We start from the raw sequence: 15,221 nt of genomic DNA, 5'->3' as shown, positions 1-15,221 counted from the left end.
ATGTATGACAGAAAATGTAGGCTACACATTCACACATGCACTTTAGATGGAGACACTGATATCCCTTGCTTTAATATATACAATTCTTGCACCAACAGTCATAAATAAACAGGTAGGCACAGAGTAATCTTGCATGGCATACATTCAAGGAATCTGCACGTGATTAAGGTGGGTAAGAAACAACAAATAATTAAATAATTTAAAATATGCATACTAATGTCGCAATTAGACCAGGGAGGCTGGATATGTTCGCTGTTCAATAAAATGAAAACATTTCTTTCAAGACATCAGCGGAAATATAATATCGGTTTAAAAAATATCGATTCCAGCTCTTGTTCAATGGGATTTAAAGCGGACACGGTCCCTAATATTCGACACAAGGTTGGAAACATGCTGAAATTGGTAACGTCCGGACTCATGGATGCAGATCACAGTCTACTAAAGCTTACACATAGGCTACTGTATGCGATTGATATTCTGTGTGCAGGGACCAGCCACTAATTTCCACTGCATTACCTAGCTCTCCTTGCTAAAAAATAAACTAAAGGAATAATAATAAATAATGAATAAAACTTATATACTTCCGTAATGTGAACGAAAGGATGTGCGTCGTGTCGAGCGTTTTTATTTTCACGTCTACCGACAAGTGAATAACACTTACCGAGGCTCCATACGTTTTTATCGCCGCCCGCCCATCATCATTCACTCAAATGGTAATATTGTACCACTTTCAGAACAGACAACCTGTCATAAAATTTCACATTTACTTCGGATATATTTCTAGATATTTTTTGAGGAAATCAAGACAGCAGTAATTTAATACTACTGCCACATCACGTTGCACTACAATAAAAAATATAGGCAAATAGGCTAGGCTACATCCACAGATATTAAAACACGTTTTTACTTAGAAATACGAAAAGCAATTTTAGCGTTTCGGCATTTTACCTGAAGAGGACGCGCGGACCCACACAAATAGAAGAAATCCCTTCTTGCGCGTGCTGACGATTATTCCTTCACCGTATAATTTACTGCATACGGATTTCTGATCCATTGCAGTACACTGAGTTTTATGTCCTTTTCAGTCGCATCAAAATTCTAAACAACATTTTGATTTAATATCTCGAAATAAATGCGTGTTGTGCCAAACTCTGCGACCCAGACGTCTGTATAGCGTTTAAAACGAGAGCAAATTACAATGGTCTATAATTAGAGGAATTATCTTCAAAATCCAACGCACTCTACGCCTATGGGATAAAATCCCATTCTTTAAAATCCTGATCCTTCCCCAGTATTATTTTATAGTGGACCTCCAGTATAGGTTACTTGCCCGTTTTTATTCGTGTCTGTCCCATTGTAACTAGTGTATTGCGAAAACATTATCCTCACTGCCCATTTGAAATAGCTCATGTTACTTTTACTGATGCGGCGCGAGCCGCCAAAGGAGCCTTGAGCTTTGTTACTCACCTAAAGCGACTAACGAGCATCCTCACGCAACTCGCCCATCGGCAACTCCCAACGCGAAAAGACAAAAAACGAAAAAGGGATCCACTATCTCAAGTCCATCACTTCGAATGACTGATACAAGAAAGGACTATATTTTCCCCCGTCGAATTCCGACGTCCTCCGTGTCTTAAGGTGAACAGATACTCCAATAAGTCTGTCCCGCCGTCGTTGTGCTCGGATAATGCAGATTCTTGCTCCGAGGTATCCTATGCGACTCGAGCAGATCTTCCCTTCTTGCCTGGTACCTGCCTGCGCCCGACTGCACAGGGAACGGCAATAAGAAGAGCACTCCCACACATTCGCACCCCTGCCCCGCGCGGTGTTCGCCCAGCACTGTGCGGTCGAATCTCTCTCTCTCAGACGCCACTCGCAAGGTTACTGCGCGACTGTTGTTTCCAGCGGCTTGCCGAGGCGCGCGGGGGAGAGGGAGGGACGAATCCGAGAATGGGAAAGGGATGCACTTCACAATGCCCCTCGACACAGTGAAAATAACACAGTCTGGTTATTTAGATATATCAAATGTGGCGGAAAACCAACTGCTAAAATGGATGCTAAAACATTTAAGCAGATGCATACCCCGGCGCCCCCCCTCTCTCCCGAACACATCATGCGCTGACAACATTTCAACATCGTAAAAAAGCGCCCCTTAATGCACGCACAATAGCAATACCTCGAATAGAAATAGGCCTAACGTGAATTGTGATCACACTGTCATTTCCGAATAATTTCGGTGGAATCTGTCATGGGATTAACTATAGAAAATACCACAACATCTGCACGACGAGCTAGAGGAAAAGTTGATGCTTATTAAAAAAGACAAACTGCTTATTTAGTACAAAGGGTGATAATGATATCTTCATTATTTACACGAACTACATTAACACATTTCATTATCATAAATATACTTTCCATATTGTTTTAGTTATGTTTTTATTAAGTAATATAGCTAATTATCCCAGTTCTAGACTGTTTGATGTTTTCAAACGTTATCTTTGTTTCAAAATAGAGAATGTTGCAATCGGCCTATTACTGTACTGTAAGGTATTCAAATTAGATTCAAATTAAATCTGTAAGCACAGTGCTGCTAACAGTGACCTTCTGAGTCTTCTGGTTGAAAAAAAAAGAAAAAAAGGGGGGTTCGGCAGGAGTTGGATTTCTCTCAAGCGTGTGGGGCATCTGTAATTTAGATCGCAAATTGCAGTCTGTTTGAAGGAGAATTCCCAGGGTTTATGAATTAAACTTATTTGTATGATGGTAGCCAGCATTCTTGTCTGACCCTTGTGAGCAACTGGCCATGGTACAGACTGTCAGAGAGCATAAGGTTAACACTGCATTAACCAAATCATGACACTAGATATACTCAGAAACCAACAAGCTGTGCTATCCAGTCCTTGGAGGAACTGTATGTATCCAATATATCAGGGTTACAGGAGCAAATGGGCAGGGTTTTCACTTTTGGTATCACAATTAGTTTGTTCCAAAACACCAAGCAAGTACAGAGAGGTATTTTAATCCAAAACAAATACCATTTCAACCAATGTCTGCTTTTGGATGAGTTTGAATCTCAACACATAGACAGAGGGAACAGATTCCATCCAATAATAGATTGTAATGGCAGGACTCACATAGTCATATAACATGTCACATATTACATATCACATAGTCATATAACACTCATGCGCATGACATTTCTTAGTCAATAGTGGGTTAGCCAAAAGCTAATTCATTTCTTATAGACTTCCTTTTTCTTCCAATCCTGGAAGGTGTTTTTATCGAGCGCCCTGTTATGACTATCATCATATATAGGAGTGGCTGCTTTGTTTCATTGCCTTTATAGTGTGATAATGTGATCGTGTGAAACTGTGGTCTGTTTGTCAGATATGATTCAATACAAATTGGATTTGTGATGAGTTGTCATTCTGTAGGTGGTACCTCCTGCACCACTAGGGGGCAGACGGTAAGAAGTTAAGCATGAGTCTGATGTGATTCAGCAACTCCCTCACTCACTTCTTGGGCTTCAGAGAAAGGTTGCCTTTAAGATGATAGAAGCAATACCCTAATCAGAAGACCTGGTGGCACTGTGGGCCACACAACTGCACAATCTATAAAAAACACAGGCAAGCACATCTCAATTTCGCCCTCTTCTTCTAGATTTCTGCTGTTTTATATAACTACGTGTGACAAATCATGGGTTTAGAATACTCTCACTAATGATAAGTTGTAAGTTCATCCAATGGGGATACATGGTGCACAATATGGTTATTGTATTATGCCTAGTTTGGTAAAAAATAAAACACTGTTCACCGTTTCAAATGCGGGTGAAAACAAACCGGAAAAAGATGTTCTCAGCTCCACTCCTACATAGAAAGCTCCAACTAATAGAATACAGTTCATCTCATTCACGCCAAATAAAGACTGCTTCTGAAATCCCATCTCAGTCAATAGCAGACGCCATCACTGCCGCGGGCAGTGAGTGAAACCACATTCTCACATGAACACACATGTTCAGCGCGCGAATATGATGGATCGGGGCTGTCGCAAAGTGTTTTTCGGACAGTAGAAGCGTGTACGTGTTCTTCAATCGACATCACATGAAAACGACTTTGATCTCGCGAAGTGCCTTTTCCTCCTTACTTTTATCCACCCTCTGCATAGAGTACGCTACGTGCAGTTTGCAGTCGTCAGCCATTAGGATTCCGGCCACTGAAGCACCCCTCTCTCTGTCTATGGCCGCGGTATCATCAGCGCCGGTTTATACAACAGCAGGAGGCTTTGGCTTAAAGGAAAAGTCATTTTTAAAGCCATTTGCTGGAAAGGCAGAAGTAGTGGCCTCTATGTTAAATGGCTCCCCGGGGAGCAAACGTCCCGGCCTCCCAAGCAATACATTGACAGAACTTAATTGTACAGGTCAAGTCAACGGCTCCCAAAGCAACCCTGAACAGGCAAAAAGAAACACAGGAGAGAGAGAGAGAGAGAGAGAGGGGAGGAAACGGAGACGGAGAGAGGAGGGGCAGCTCGGTGCGGCGAAGGCCTTCGGGATGGCCGGCGGAGTGACATTCTTTTAAGCTCCCCACAGGCAGTGTTGGGCGCATATTGAGTCGCTCCTCTCAGGCCCAGCTGTACAGCGTAGCGTTGGTAATTGGAATGAATGGGGGCCGGCGATGGCGGAGTAATGGGAATGGAGGCTAGCGCAAACACAGCGGCGGCAGTAACAACACTGCAATCGATAGAGTCCCAGGCCCATCTCTGTTTGATAGCCGAGCCGGGAGAACAGGATCGTTTCGTGCTGTCGAGGACGTGCGCACAACCGGTGCGATCTGGGACTTTCCGGCCTCCACGTGAGAACAGCCCATCCAAACAAAAGGTGTACAACTGGCCTGACTATCGCATGTTTGACGTCACCTGAACTTGCTTGTCCGTTTAAAATCACACTGCTGTATGCTTGCTAGGCCATGGGACAGAGGCAATAGAGGCAGGACCATTTGAGTATTCAAGGCCAGAATTGACACAGTGCTGAACAATCTCAGTTTTTTAGGTAAATGGTGAGTCTGGACCAAGAGTGTCCAATCTAATCCAAAAAGGTACAAGTTTTTGTTTTAGCTCAGCAGTAAGACCTGATTCTACTGATCAAGGTCTTGATTGAAGACCATAATTAGTTATTTAGTTGGATTATGTCAACTAATCACATTGGCCGTTTTTGGATAAGTTTGGACACTGCTGGTCTCGACTCACCATTTGCCAATAAACTGGAGAATATTCAGCAGTGAATTGAGATGAACCAAACAGCCTGCTATCATAATGGTGTTCTTAATGTCCTTCAGGAAGCAAAGCGAGGTCATAATTGCTCGTCTTCAGCCATGTAACTGGGACATATTACATAGGCTGGTCAGTAATGATGGAAACCGATCATTCGCTTATTATAGTGACATCATCATCTAGGTTCCTGAGATCCTCTGGCTCTCTCTCTCTGTGTTCAGTCCTGCTTGGAGAGTCTTTCACAGCGTGGGCTATGGGGTTGATGCAAATTTAAATTCCACTGATACCAGAGGTTTTTCACAATTTGAATTTGTATATTGAACCCCCGCAGTGCCAGTTAAAATTGCACTTTCTTACACAATGAATTTTCCAGTGTGTCTAATGCATTCTGAATCCCTCACCCATGGGTATTTACAGTGAGCGGTGCGCCTCACTCAAGGCAAGAAGAGTGCTGGTGTCAAATCTTTGGATTTGAACCTACAATCCAATTAAACAGTAGAGACGCATGACCAATTCTTCAATCTGCACACAAAAAGGGAGATAACAGAAGAGGTCCCACTGACCTTAGAATGGCACGTGTTTTATTAATTTGACCTTTTTAACGCCTCTTTTGAGTTAGAAACTCACAGTAAAGAAAGGGGGCAATCGGATCCGGCCTACGAACACACCGCAACAACATCGACCTCCCGTTTTTCCCAACAGCGTCCAAAGCGCTTGATGCCGGGGATGACATTTCAGAGCTGACAACCTTTAATGTCTTTGATAGCTCAATCAGGCATCTGATCCTCCCCCCACCCCCACCGCGGTTCGACTTCAAATGCCTGGGCCCGGCTCTGAAAGGAAGGTCAGCCGTACCTGCCAAATTTAGAGAGGCTGAGAGGACGTTGGAAAAGCACGCCTGACGTTACACCCGGAGGTGTGAAGAGAGTGAAAGCCGGGACGGAGGCTTTTCCGTACGCCGCGTCCCCCGGATTTCAGTGTGTCATCATTTTATCTAGTCCTCCTCTAATCCCCGTGTTGGTTTTTTTCATGCACCGTGTACCACGTTGCTGCTGTTTCATTCTCACCATCAGTCCCGTGACAGAGGCTGAGAAAATGTATTTCCCCTGGACGGAAATCCGTTATGTGCTCCCCGCCGATCCGCGCTCGGAGGCCCAGGCTGTGGTTCCCCTCGGAAACGACCGCCTTCTCCTTTACCGCTTTCTTTCCGTCTGCCAGACACGATTCATTGCCGCGCCGTGGCCTTTGACGCCACGTAGATTGGTGGTTTCCATGACGTTTGGGGTTCTCTGTAAAATATTGCATGTTCCCAAACCGACTTTGGCAAGCTACCAATCTCACCAGGACAACATGTCCTTCAGGATCCCAACAGCAGGGCCAGCCGCCAGATAGCATGTTTTCCCAGGAGAACATAAACCATCACAATGGTTTTTGGGACTGTCACAACGTATTAAAATAACTACAAAAAAGGTAAGAGAGATTACACTCACACGCCAGCCGGTTGTACTGTAATAAGCCAACGATGTTGATTATAATGATGAAATGAAAGCCATTTGGATTTCATTGACTCACAGAGAATAGGCAGTGACATTTTTAAAAATCTGCTATTTGAAAATCACAACCGTAAAGTGGACGCCAAGCCAGCGCAGCTGCCGTGTGGATGGTGGATCTCGCCCACGTCTCCAGGCAACGCTCGCATCCTGCGTGTCTCGATAAGTCCTGGCGGGTACATGTGGAATTCTGGTGCTTGGTTGAAAGAAATTCTCAGAGTTTAAAGTGAAATGGAGTATAACAGCACAAAGACATGCTTGATGCTTTCATATGAAATCCTGTTTCCTCCAGACTTGAATTGCTCAGAGCCAAGGCACGTGTAAGAATGATATAAGCTGTTACCAGCCATGCTGAGCCACTTCACGAACAAATCAGCCTTTCCACGGACTTGTGGACATAAACCATGTGAGGTCACGTTTCGTTCAAGGTCTCAGAGCACATGTGAACGAAAATACAAACAAAATTGAATGCATCTTCAGCACGGTGAGGAACATTCTGGAGCACATGGACCAAAGTGTTGCTCTAGCTTTCCAATTTGCCCCAAAGAATGAGTGGCAAGGGGAAAAACTGGGCCCGCCCGGGTCTTAGGTCCGATTCCCAGGTGCCATGCAGCCACTGTACCTTTGAGCGAGGAGGTGCTTAACCTGACTCGCTTCAGCAAATATCCAGCTGTGTAAATACACTGTATGTAAAAGAGGGAAAGCTCTGGATAACAGCATCAGCTAAATCTGCATAAATGTAACATCATGTAAGAAAGCCGAGAAATGGTAACTATCAGTCCACCTGGCGTCATAACAGCCAAAGGACCACCTCGTGACATGGTATTGACAGAACCATTGTAGTCCCACATAGTATCTGAAAACTGCTAAAGCAGGACGTCAATATGCAATTGTTTCTGTCCCCATCAAATAAAACACAAATGAATCAAATGAATGATTTATCAGAGCGGGTGATGATTTGGCCCAGCGGTGAAACACGGGGAGCACGAGTGTCGCCATGTGCACCGTGCCGCGCCTACGCGTGCCCCGTTTATTTAAGGTGGTGATCCAGGGGCTTGGTTGCCAGGTTTGGCACTGGCTTCTCCACACATGAAACCAGTTAACATTGTGTGAAGGCTTCAAAGGAATACTGGCTGAATGTCACTCCCACTCACAGAGATGCTACATTATTCATGAACTTTGCAGAAAAAAACGCTTTATCCAGGGCGATTTGCTCAGCCCCCGTATTCGCCCGCTACACGTTTCAGCAGTCGGGCCCTTAAGAGTGCTTTCACTCTCCTCCCAGACAGCAAAAAAAGAAAAAGCCATTTCCATTACCTGCTTGTTACATCGATAGCAAAACGGCCCCAACTGTGGTGAACCAGACATTGGAGGTTACCAGTGAAAGGTTGTGTCACATCTTGTCATGTGTACCTCTAAAAGTCAGCAGTTGTGATAGGAAAGTGAATCACAAAATAAAAATTATATCACATGCACAGCTCCCAAGTAAAATTTTACTCTCTGCACCCGAAAAACAATGTTTCAACAAGTTAGACTCTTTGTCTTCAGAAGCACACACTAAACTGATCCACGGTTAGGCTGCAAAGATGTAGCATTAACATTTAAATTTGTCCTTCTACATACAGTTACCAAAAGTTTATATGTTTCAACAGTGCAATAAATTAATCATAGTTCCGACTGAGTGAAATTCAGTACCTGAACTAATTTTCATAAACTGCTTAGGAAAAGGCACAGAATGTTACTATGGGAACAAAGACTTCTTCATGCCTCATGAATATTTGTATAATTTACAACTCACAATCACATTGACCTGAACAGATGATAGAATATGAAGCACATATGATATAAATTGTGTTGGGTACTTCACCAATATCAAATATGCTATGGCACAAACTCTATGAGAACTCTTATTAATACAACAATCATAATCATAATAACATAATAATAATAGTTTCTGGATAAGTTTTATTGCAGAATGCAGGATCATTGTGCAGAATACATCAGAGCAATGCAATTTGTTCAATAATTCACTGGAAGGTTTTTCATAGCAGTAGTACCATTATTAATATCTTTATACTGGCATGTGAGAAACTGAAACCATAGGTAGATTTTTTAGAGGAAGAAACAAACTAATATTGGTACCCGGTCTTGCTACAGTACTTTGATCAGCACCTTTTTGAATTGACACCTAATCTTTGTATCGTATTACAGTCTCCTATTGGTACACCAGCCTTGGTAAAACCCATTAGTGTTGCTAATAAATCAATCAGTGGGACTGATCCTCCCAACACTGAACACAAACCTTTGACGAAAGGTTGGAAGAAGAATCGACCAATGTTTTACACCAATATCCCCAAAGGGGGCGTGCGGCAGCGGTCATGGCTTCTCAAATAAAGGCATGTAATTTCTGAACAGATTAACTTGATAGAATTTAATTTCAGAGTAGCTAGAATTTACTGTCCCGATACTTGCCCAACTTAAGATCTTAAGACAGTAATGAAAATGTGTGAATCTCCTAATGTGAAGGGTATGGAAGAAATTATAAATTTTTGGTGAATATACAACTTATTTATTTAGCCATTTTTGTGGGACACTGCCACTCAGTGGGTAATGCTGTCTAGATAGCGAAGTAAAATATATATAAAATGTATTTTAATCTTGACAATAGGAAGAGTAACTCTGACAAAGTGGACGTGAAGCATTTAAGATAAACAGAGGGGATTTGAGGGACATGCAGGAAATGTAAAGCAGCCCAAAGCTTAGTGCGTCAGTTTGTCACGCTGATGCGCAGATGCATTACCTCAGGATGGCTGGGTGACAGGACAGGGATGTGGCTCTTTGTGCTGGAAGTTTGTATTAATGAAGCATGTGCGACTTGCACACACTCACAGTGTTAAAAAGCCCCTCCGCTGCCCTTAGTTTTATTTTTACATTACATTACATAAATGGCATTTGGCAGACGCCCTTATCCAGAGCGACGAACAGTTGATTAGACTAAGCAGGAGACAATCCTCCGCTGGAGCAATGCAGGGTTAAGGGACTCGCTCAATGGCCCAATGGCTGTGCGGATTGTGGCTACACCAGGGATCAAACCACCGCCCTGTATTTGGATGCTGCTTAAACGTGCCTCAGAACTGTTCAAACTTGGAACAGTTTCACTGGATAAAAAATATTTGCCCTAAACTGTGTATATATTTTTTAATTAGGCGAAAAACTAAAAGTGTTTGGTTGTTCCCCAGTCTCACCTACATAGACACAGAGACAGCCAGTTATAGTGGGGTGCCTGATCAATACTAGCTGGAAGGGCCATTTAATGAAAGGCTCTTGGAACCATGTCTACAACCCAAACATGGTGGAGGATCAATGCAAGTTTGGGGTGGTATAACAACATCTGGAGTTGGTGATTTAGTTTTGATTGAAGGCATCATTAATGCTGATAAATGCAAACAAATATTAAAATATCAAGCAATATACTCTGCACAAGCTAAATTCATTGTACAGCAAGATAGTGGCACACTGCTACATCTGTTGCCATTCTCAGACTGGCCACCTGAACATCATTAAATGTGTTTGGGGTTCCTGAACCATCTGTATAAGAAGCAGAAGAGCTGAAGTACTGTATGTTCATCAATGGGAGCAACTGGTGCACAGCTAAAGCATGTTCAAACACACTCCACCCCACACAGGCCTGCTACAGCACTGGGGGGGAACTGGGTGGGAAGTTCCAGGCATTCCTGGAAGACGCTCAGCTATGCCAGCTGTGTTCCTTCCCTGTGAGCTCCGGGACTGGCTCAGTTAACGACTGCTGACACTTGAACCTGAGACTGACGGACCCTGCCTGGGCTTATGGACAGTGCTTTAACTGACTGAATGAGCCACTCAGAAGCCCAGAATTCCTCTATCTGCTTTAGGTGGCACAAATTTACAGGCGCACAGTGAGGAGGGGAGCTCCCTCCTTTAGTTGGCATAGATGTGCTTCCAGATCCAAGGGAAAGCAGTATTTAATGAAAAACAGAAGGGGAAAAAAAACTCCTTGATTTACCTGATGCTGTTTTACAATCAAGTGGCCCATGGGTACAGCCAAAATGGGGGTTGAAAAAAACATATTTTTGTGATAGGGCAGCAGATACATCCTTTGTTTGTTTATTTTGCTTCTTTGAACAGTGCTATGAGATGACTCTGCAGTTTTAATGAGAAAACTTTCCTCTAAGATGACTCTGCATTTTTAAAACATTTTTTAAAATTAATTTACTGAAGCTGAGGGCCTGATTACAGTGCCACAGTACGTGATACACCGCACACCAACACACTAACAGATCACCACTCATTTCAAAACACAACTTTATGTCAATGAACCCCACGGCATTAGCTTGTTAAACCAGTCAGCGCCTCACTGTGTGTCATTCTCAGCACTGATGGTGTCGCTCGACATGTGGGCTCAGTCAGTACCAGTGGAGGAGTGGGGATTATCGAGGCCACCGAATGAGTTCACTACCACACCATTCAGGTGCAGATAACAAGCACCTGCCATTGCAGCCACACAAAAAACGGCTAACATAGCTGAATGATTTCAATTCCTTTTCAACACGTTGTCCGCTTTACCAAGCTTTCACGTTAAAGGACACAGATTAAACTGAAAGCGAGTTTCAGGGACCAGGTAATGCAGCATAATGCAGAGTATTGTATTTTTTGTTTCTTTTTTAAAAGCAGCTAAGCAAGGTTTTCTCCTGTAAATTCCTCTTGGAAAAAAAAATTACTTGTGTGAAAATGCACTCATCTGTTTTCATTAACAGACAACAGCTGTGGGCTGCTTAATGATGCCTGAGAATGTTCCGGAACAGGCCCCGTTTCACCATCCTGCATCCCCCGCAATCACAAACCATCGCTGGCTTAATTGATTTAAAAGTTAAACACACATCTCACTTCAGCCTGTCTCGAAACAAAACCTTTGGATACAAAAAGCCATTTCACACACCATTAGGGACACATTTCGCATATAGCTGTCAGCAATAAATAAATAAATAAAATAATTACAAAATAAATTATATGTATATGTATATATATATAATCAATAATGTAAAAGAAACTGAGACCGAATAATGGGTGGGAGGGGTGGGGTTCCCAGGTGAGATGGCTTAAATACAAAAAATAACTCATAATTCAAGTTCATTAAGGCTTTATCTGACATTTAGTCCCCATATGGTGTTTGCATTCATATGTACATAAAAACCCCCAAATGATGATTAAAAAACAATTCTCGCATTTTATGTCATTCACAATCGGGTCGGCGATAACACCACCTGGCTGTAATGTCATTTAAATGTGCGGAACAGGACGTGTGCTGTTGCTGGTTTGCTGGCAACTCAAAATTGCTTCAGCATAATGGTCAATGTTTTCAGTGGCTAGCTCTATGCAAGCAAGGGGCACTTCAGGAGAAAGGTAATTATTACTTACATTCCCCAGGCGGGAGCAGTGCTACTGCTATTAACAAGTGTGGGCTACTTGTCAGGGCCCAGGTCCTATTGATTAAAGGGTCATTGATTGATGCTCTTAACCCAGCAGTCAGCTCCTCTTCGTAAGTGAACCTGCGAGTGAATTACTGTGCATTTTTGTTGGGGGAACAACAATACGTGTTGAAACGGATGCGACGACCGAGAGTTACTGTTGATAATGTGTGAAAACGGGCATTCTTGTGACGGCAATATGTATCAGGTCCATCCATGTGTTTAAATGGTGCTGCTGCAATAACGTGGCAGTCTCACACCGCCTCCTCCTGCTGGAATGGTGTTTAATGGAGAATCCTTAGATAAGGAGAAGGGCAGGCTTTCGGGCCTTCTCTGCTTTTTTCGGCTTTGCTAGAGCAGACAGAGTTAAAGAATAGCTTGCGGTACGAAGTTGATATGAGTACGAGTGAAACAATGGTCGGCGTTTTATGTCATTTTTTATCTCCTTTCGAAGCAATACATCAGCTTCGTTTTCAAGAAATCGTGTTTTAATCTCAAAGTCCTGGTGAAGTACTACGCAGCCCACAATACTCAAGTGAGTTCCAACAGTTCAGAGATGTTGCCGTTGTCACTGCTCTCTTTTGCGGGTGGCAGCCACTGAACTCTATACTCTCTGTGGTGGCATCCAGGAAAGTGCAACGTACTATAGTCTCCATTGATTAGTTAACAATTCCGCTCATGGTTTCTCTGGCAGATATGATCTGCTTTTTTAGGGATTAGGTTCTTAATAAGGAGCACGTTTCCCTTGACGTTTTTGCTTTCCCTTATGAAGCATGATTGTCCGATTCAATTTCAAATTCACAATTAAGTAACAATTGCTGTACAAAACGCACTCTGCTGCTGCTACTACTACTTCTTCTAGTAATATTAATTATTATGATTAAGGGTCCAAGCACACAATGCTGGAACCCTATTTTGTTTATTCCGATTTTTATTATTATTCTGCCCTTAAAGTGTTTGCACAGCAAAAACTGTATATCATACAGCAACCAAACTTGGCGGCTAGGGTTCTATGGTAAGGAAGAATACAGCGATTAGCCAGATGGTGGCATTGTAGCAAGCTACAATGTGTTTTGGGCTATAACTCTTGAAGCATTTTTTTTATTATTAGGATCATCAATAATGTTGTTGATGTATACAACATAATACATCTTTGGACATAATACATCATGATCAATTATACAAATACACATTATATCAATCATGCCTGTCAAGGTGACGTCTCTTGGAAGAACATTTCAGCATGGAATTTCAAGACCACAGTTTGGACCCCTAGTCCGGCAGGTCAACTTTTATCTCCTCAAAAGCACTCTCGGTCCAGTGGATCCAGCTACGACGCTCCGTGTGAAACTAAAAACTGAAACATCCTGGTCACAAGCCCAGTTCCTTGGGACCATGCCAAAGCCATTGTCATTGTTAAGCCTCAGTCAGCCAGTCCATTATAAACAGACTCTAACTCCAAAAGAGGTCTCCCCATGAGTCTGTGTGAGCGTCGAAGAGCAACATGCAGGAACGTGCTTAAATAATACATTAGTATCGGATGCAATCACACATACTACCTAATGGCTGCTTCAGCTGGATCTACAACAATTCCAATGGAAAGAAGGGATGGACCCTGAGTGCACCAGAGGATCATTCCCCCAGGAACAGTCTGGACAGAGATTAATGGCACATAGAACAAAACAGGCTCTGTGATCCATTCACAAATGGGTGAATGCCTTTCCGGCGAGAGGCAGTGAGGCCGTCAGAGGATATCTATTCCCGGATTGGTAAAAGTGTATTCGATTAAAGAAGGAAGCAAGAAGGATGACCGTTCCTCATTAGGGGCTGGGTTAACATATTGCACAGGCATTAACATCCATGTCAATAGGATACCTGGGAAACAATGAGAAGTAAGCTGTGTACGATAGCTGTAATCAAAATAACCAGGGATTTAGGAACTGTCGATTATTTCATGATTATTTTCCTACAATTTTTAAATATGTAGTTTGCTCTTGCATCACCCCGATAACAGGAGCCACTACGCTCTGAGCCGTAGCTACCATTTCAGCAGAAACCCGAGTGCCCCAAAACATGGGCCTTTCCTACCCCTGGTGGGGCAAACCCAATCATGCCCCACCACTGCAGGCCTGCATTACTGGGTGAAGCTTTCGTCTCAGACAGTGTGTAGTAGAGCTTAATGAGAAAACAACGTGTGGTGACAGTTGGAAATAAATGAGGAAAGGCCGCACCTCAGGCGTCTGCTTCGCTGTTTGACCCCTCGTGGTTAACGTGTCTTTGTCCTCACGCCTTTTAATATTCATGTATTTGCGAGCCACAAACGAGAGAAAATGGAGCCTTCGGACACAGGGACAGGAAGCAGTATTTGCTGTAACAACAGCCAAACCCCTGAGAGATGCACCGGCAGTACTTCAAAGATAAACACACGCATCGCGCGGCGAGGAGTTAAACCGTACATTCTATTCCAGGGATGAAATATTCATGTCTTTTGCAATACGTTTATGTTATCAGTTTAAGCCCGGAAATAGTGCAGTTTCCATAAGGGGAGGACTAGGATTACCCTCCAAGTAAAGGGATGGGAATTTAGACAAGATGGACTGGAGGGAATCGAGAGCCATTATTGATCTGGCAGCATCCTTGAACGAGATGACCTCATGATTAAATACGAGCTGCTGTCTAAGCTGCACAGGTCAAAGCTTCCAGTCACTGGGCTGTTAACAGCAGGCCAGTAAGTCTTTCAGAATGCAACATTGATCGACTGATACCCCACCCACACAAAGAAAATCCTACAGTTACTGCTACTACTGCTGCTACAACGAGTACTACTACTAGTGCTAGTAATAGTATTCGTAACTAGTGTTACGAATAGTACAACTAATAATAATAATAATCTCTGGTCTAAACG

The 15,221-nt window shown here is 43.1% G+C and overlaps 1 protein-coding gene across 2 annotated transcripts in view; it reads right to left on the bottom strand.

The window, feature by feature from the left end:
* Nucleotides 1-15,221, bottom strand: part of lingo1a (leucine rich repeat and Ig domain containing 1a) — a 70,011-nt gene that overhangs the window by 31,422 nt on the left and 23,368 nt on the right. Inside the window, exon 1 of one of the 2 annotated variants that reach the window (XM_061222023.1) lies at nucleotides 1,468-1,861. The exons of the other annotated variant lie outside the window; for it this stretch is intronic. The gene's annotated coding sequence lies outside the window, so the exon portion shown is untranslated. Of the gene's footprint in view, nucleotides 1-1,467; nucleotides 1,862-15,221 lie in introns of those variants that run through there. 2 annotated transcript variants of the gene reach the window in all.

Source organism: Conger conger, chromosome 15 (genome assembly GCF_963514075.1).
Source record: "Conger conger chromosome 15, fConCon1.1, whole genome shotgun sequence".
In the NCBI taxonomy this organism is placed as follows: domain Eukaryota; kingdom Metazoa; phylum Chordata; class Actinopteri; order Anguilliformes; family Congridae; genus Conger; species Conger conger.
Note: the sequence above shows the minus strand (reverse complement) of the source record. Positions and strands in the feature narration are given on the sequence as shown.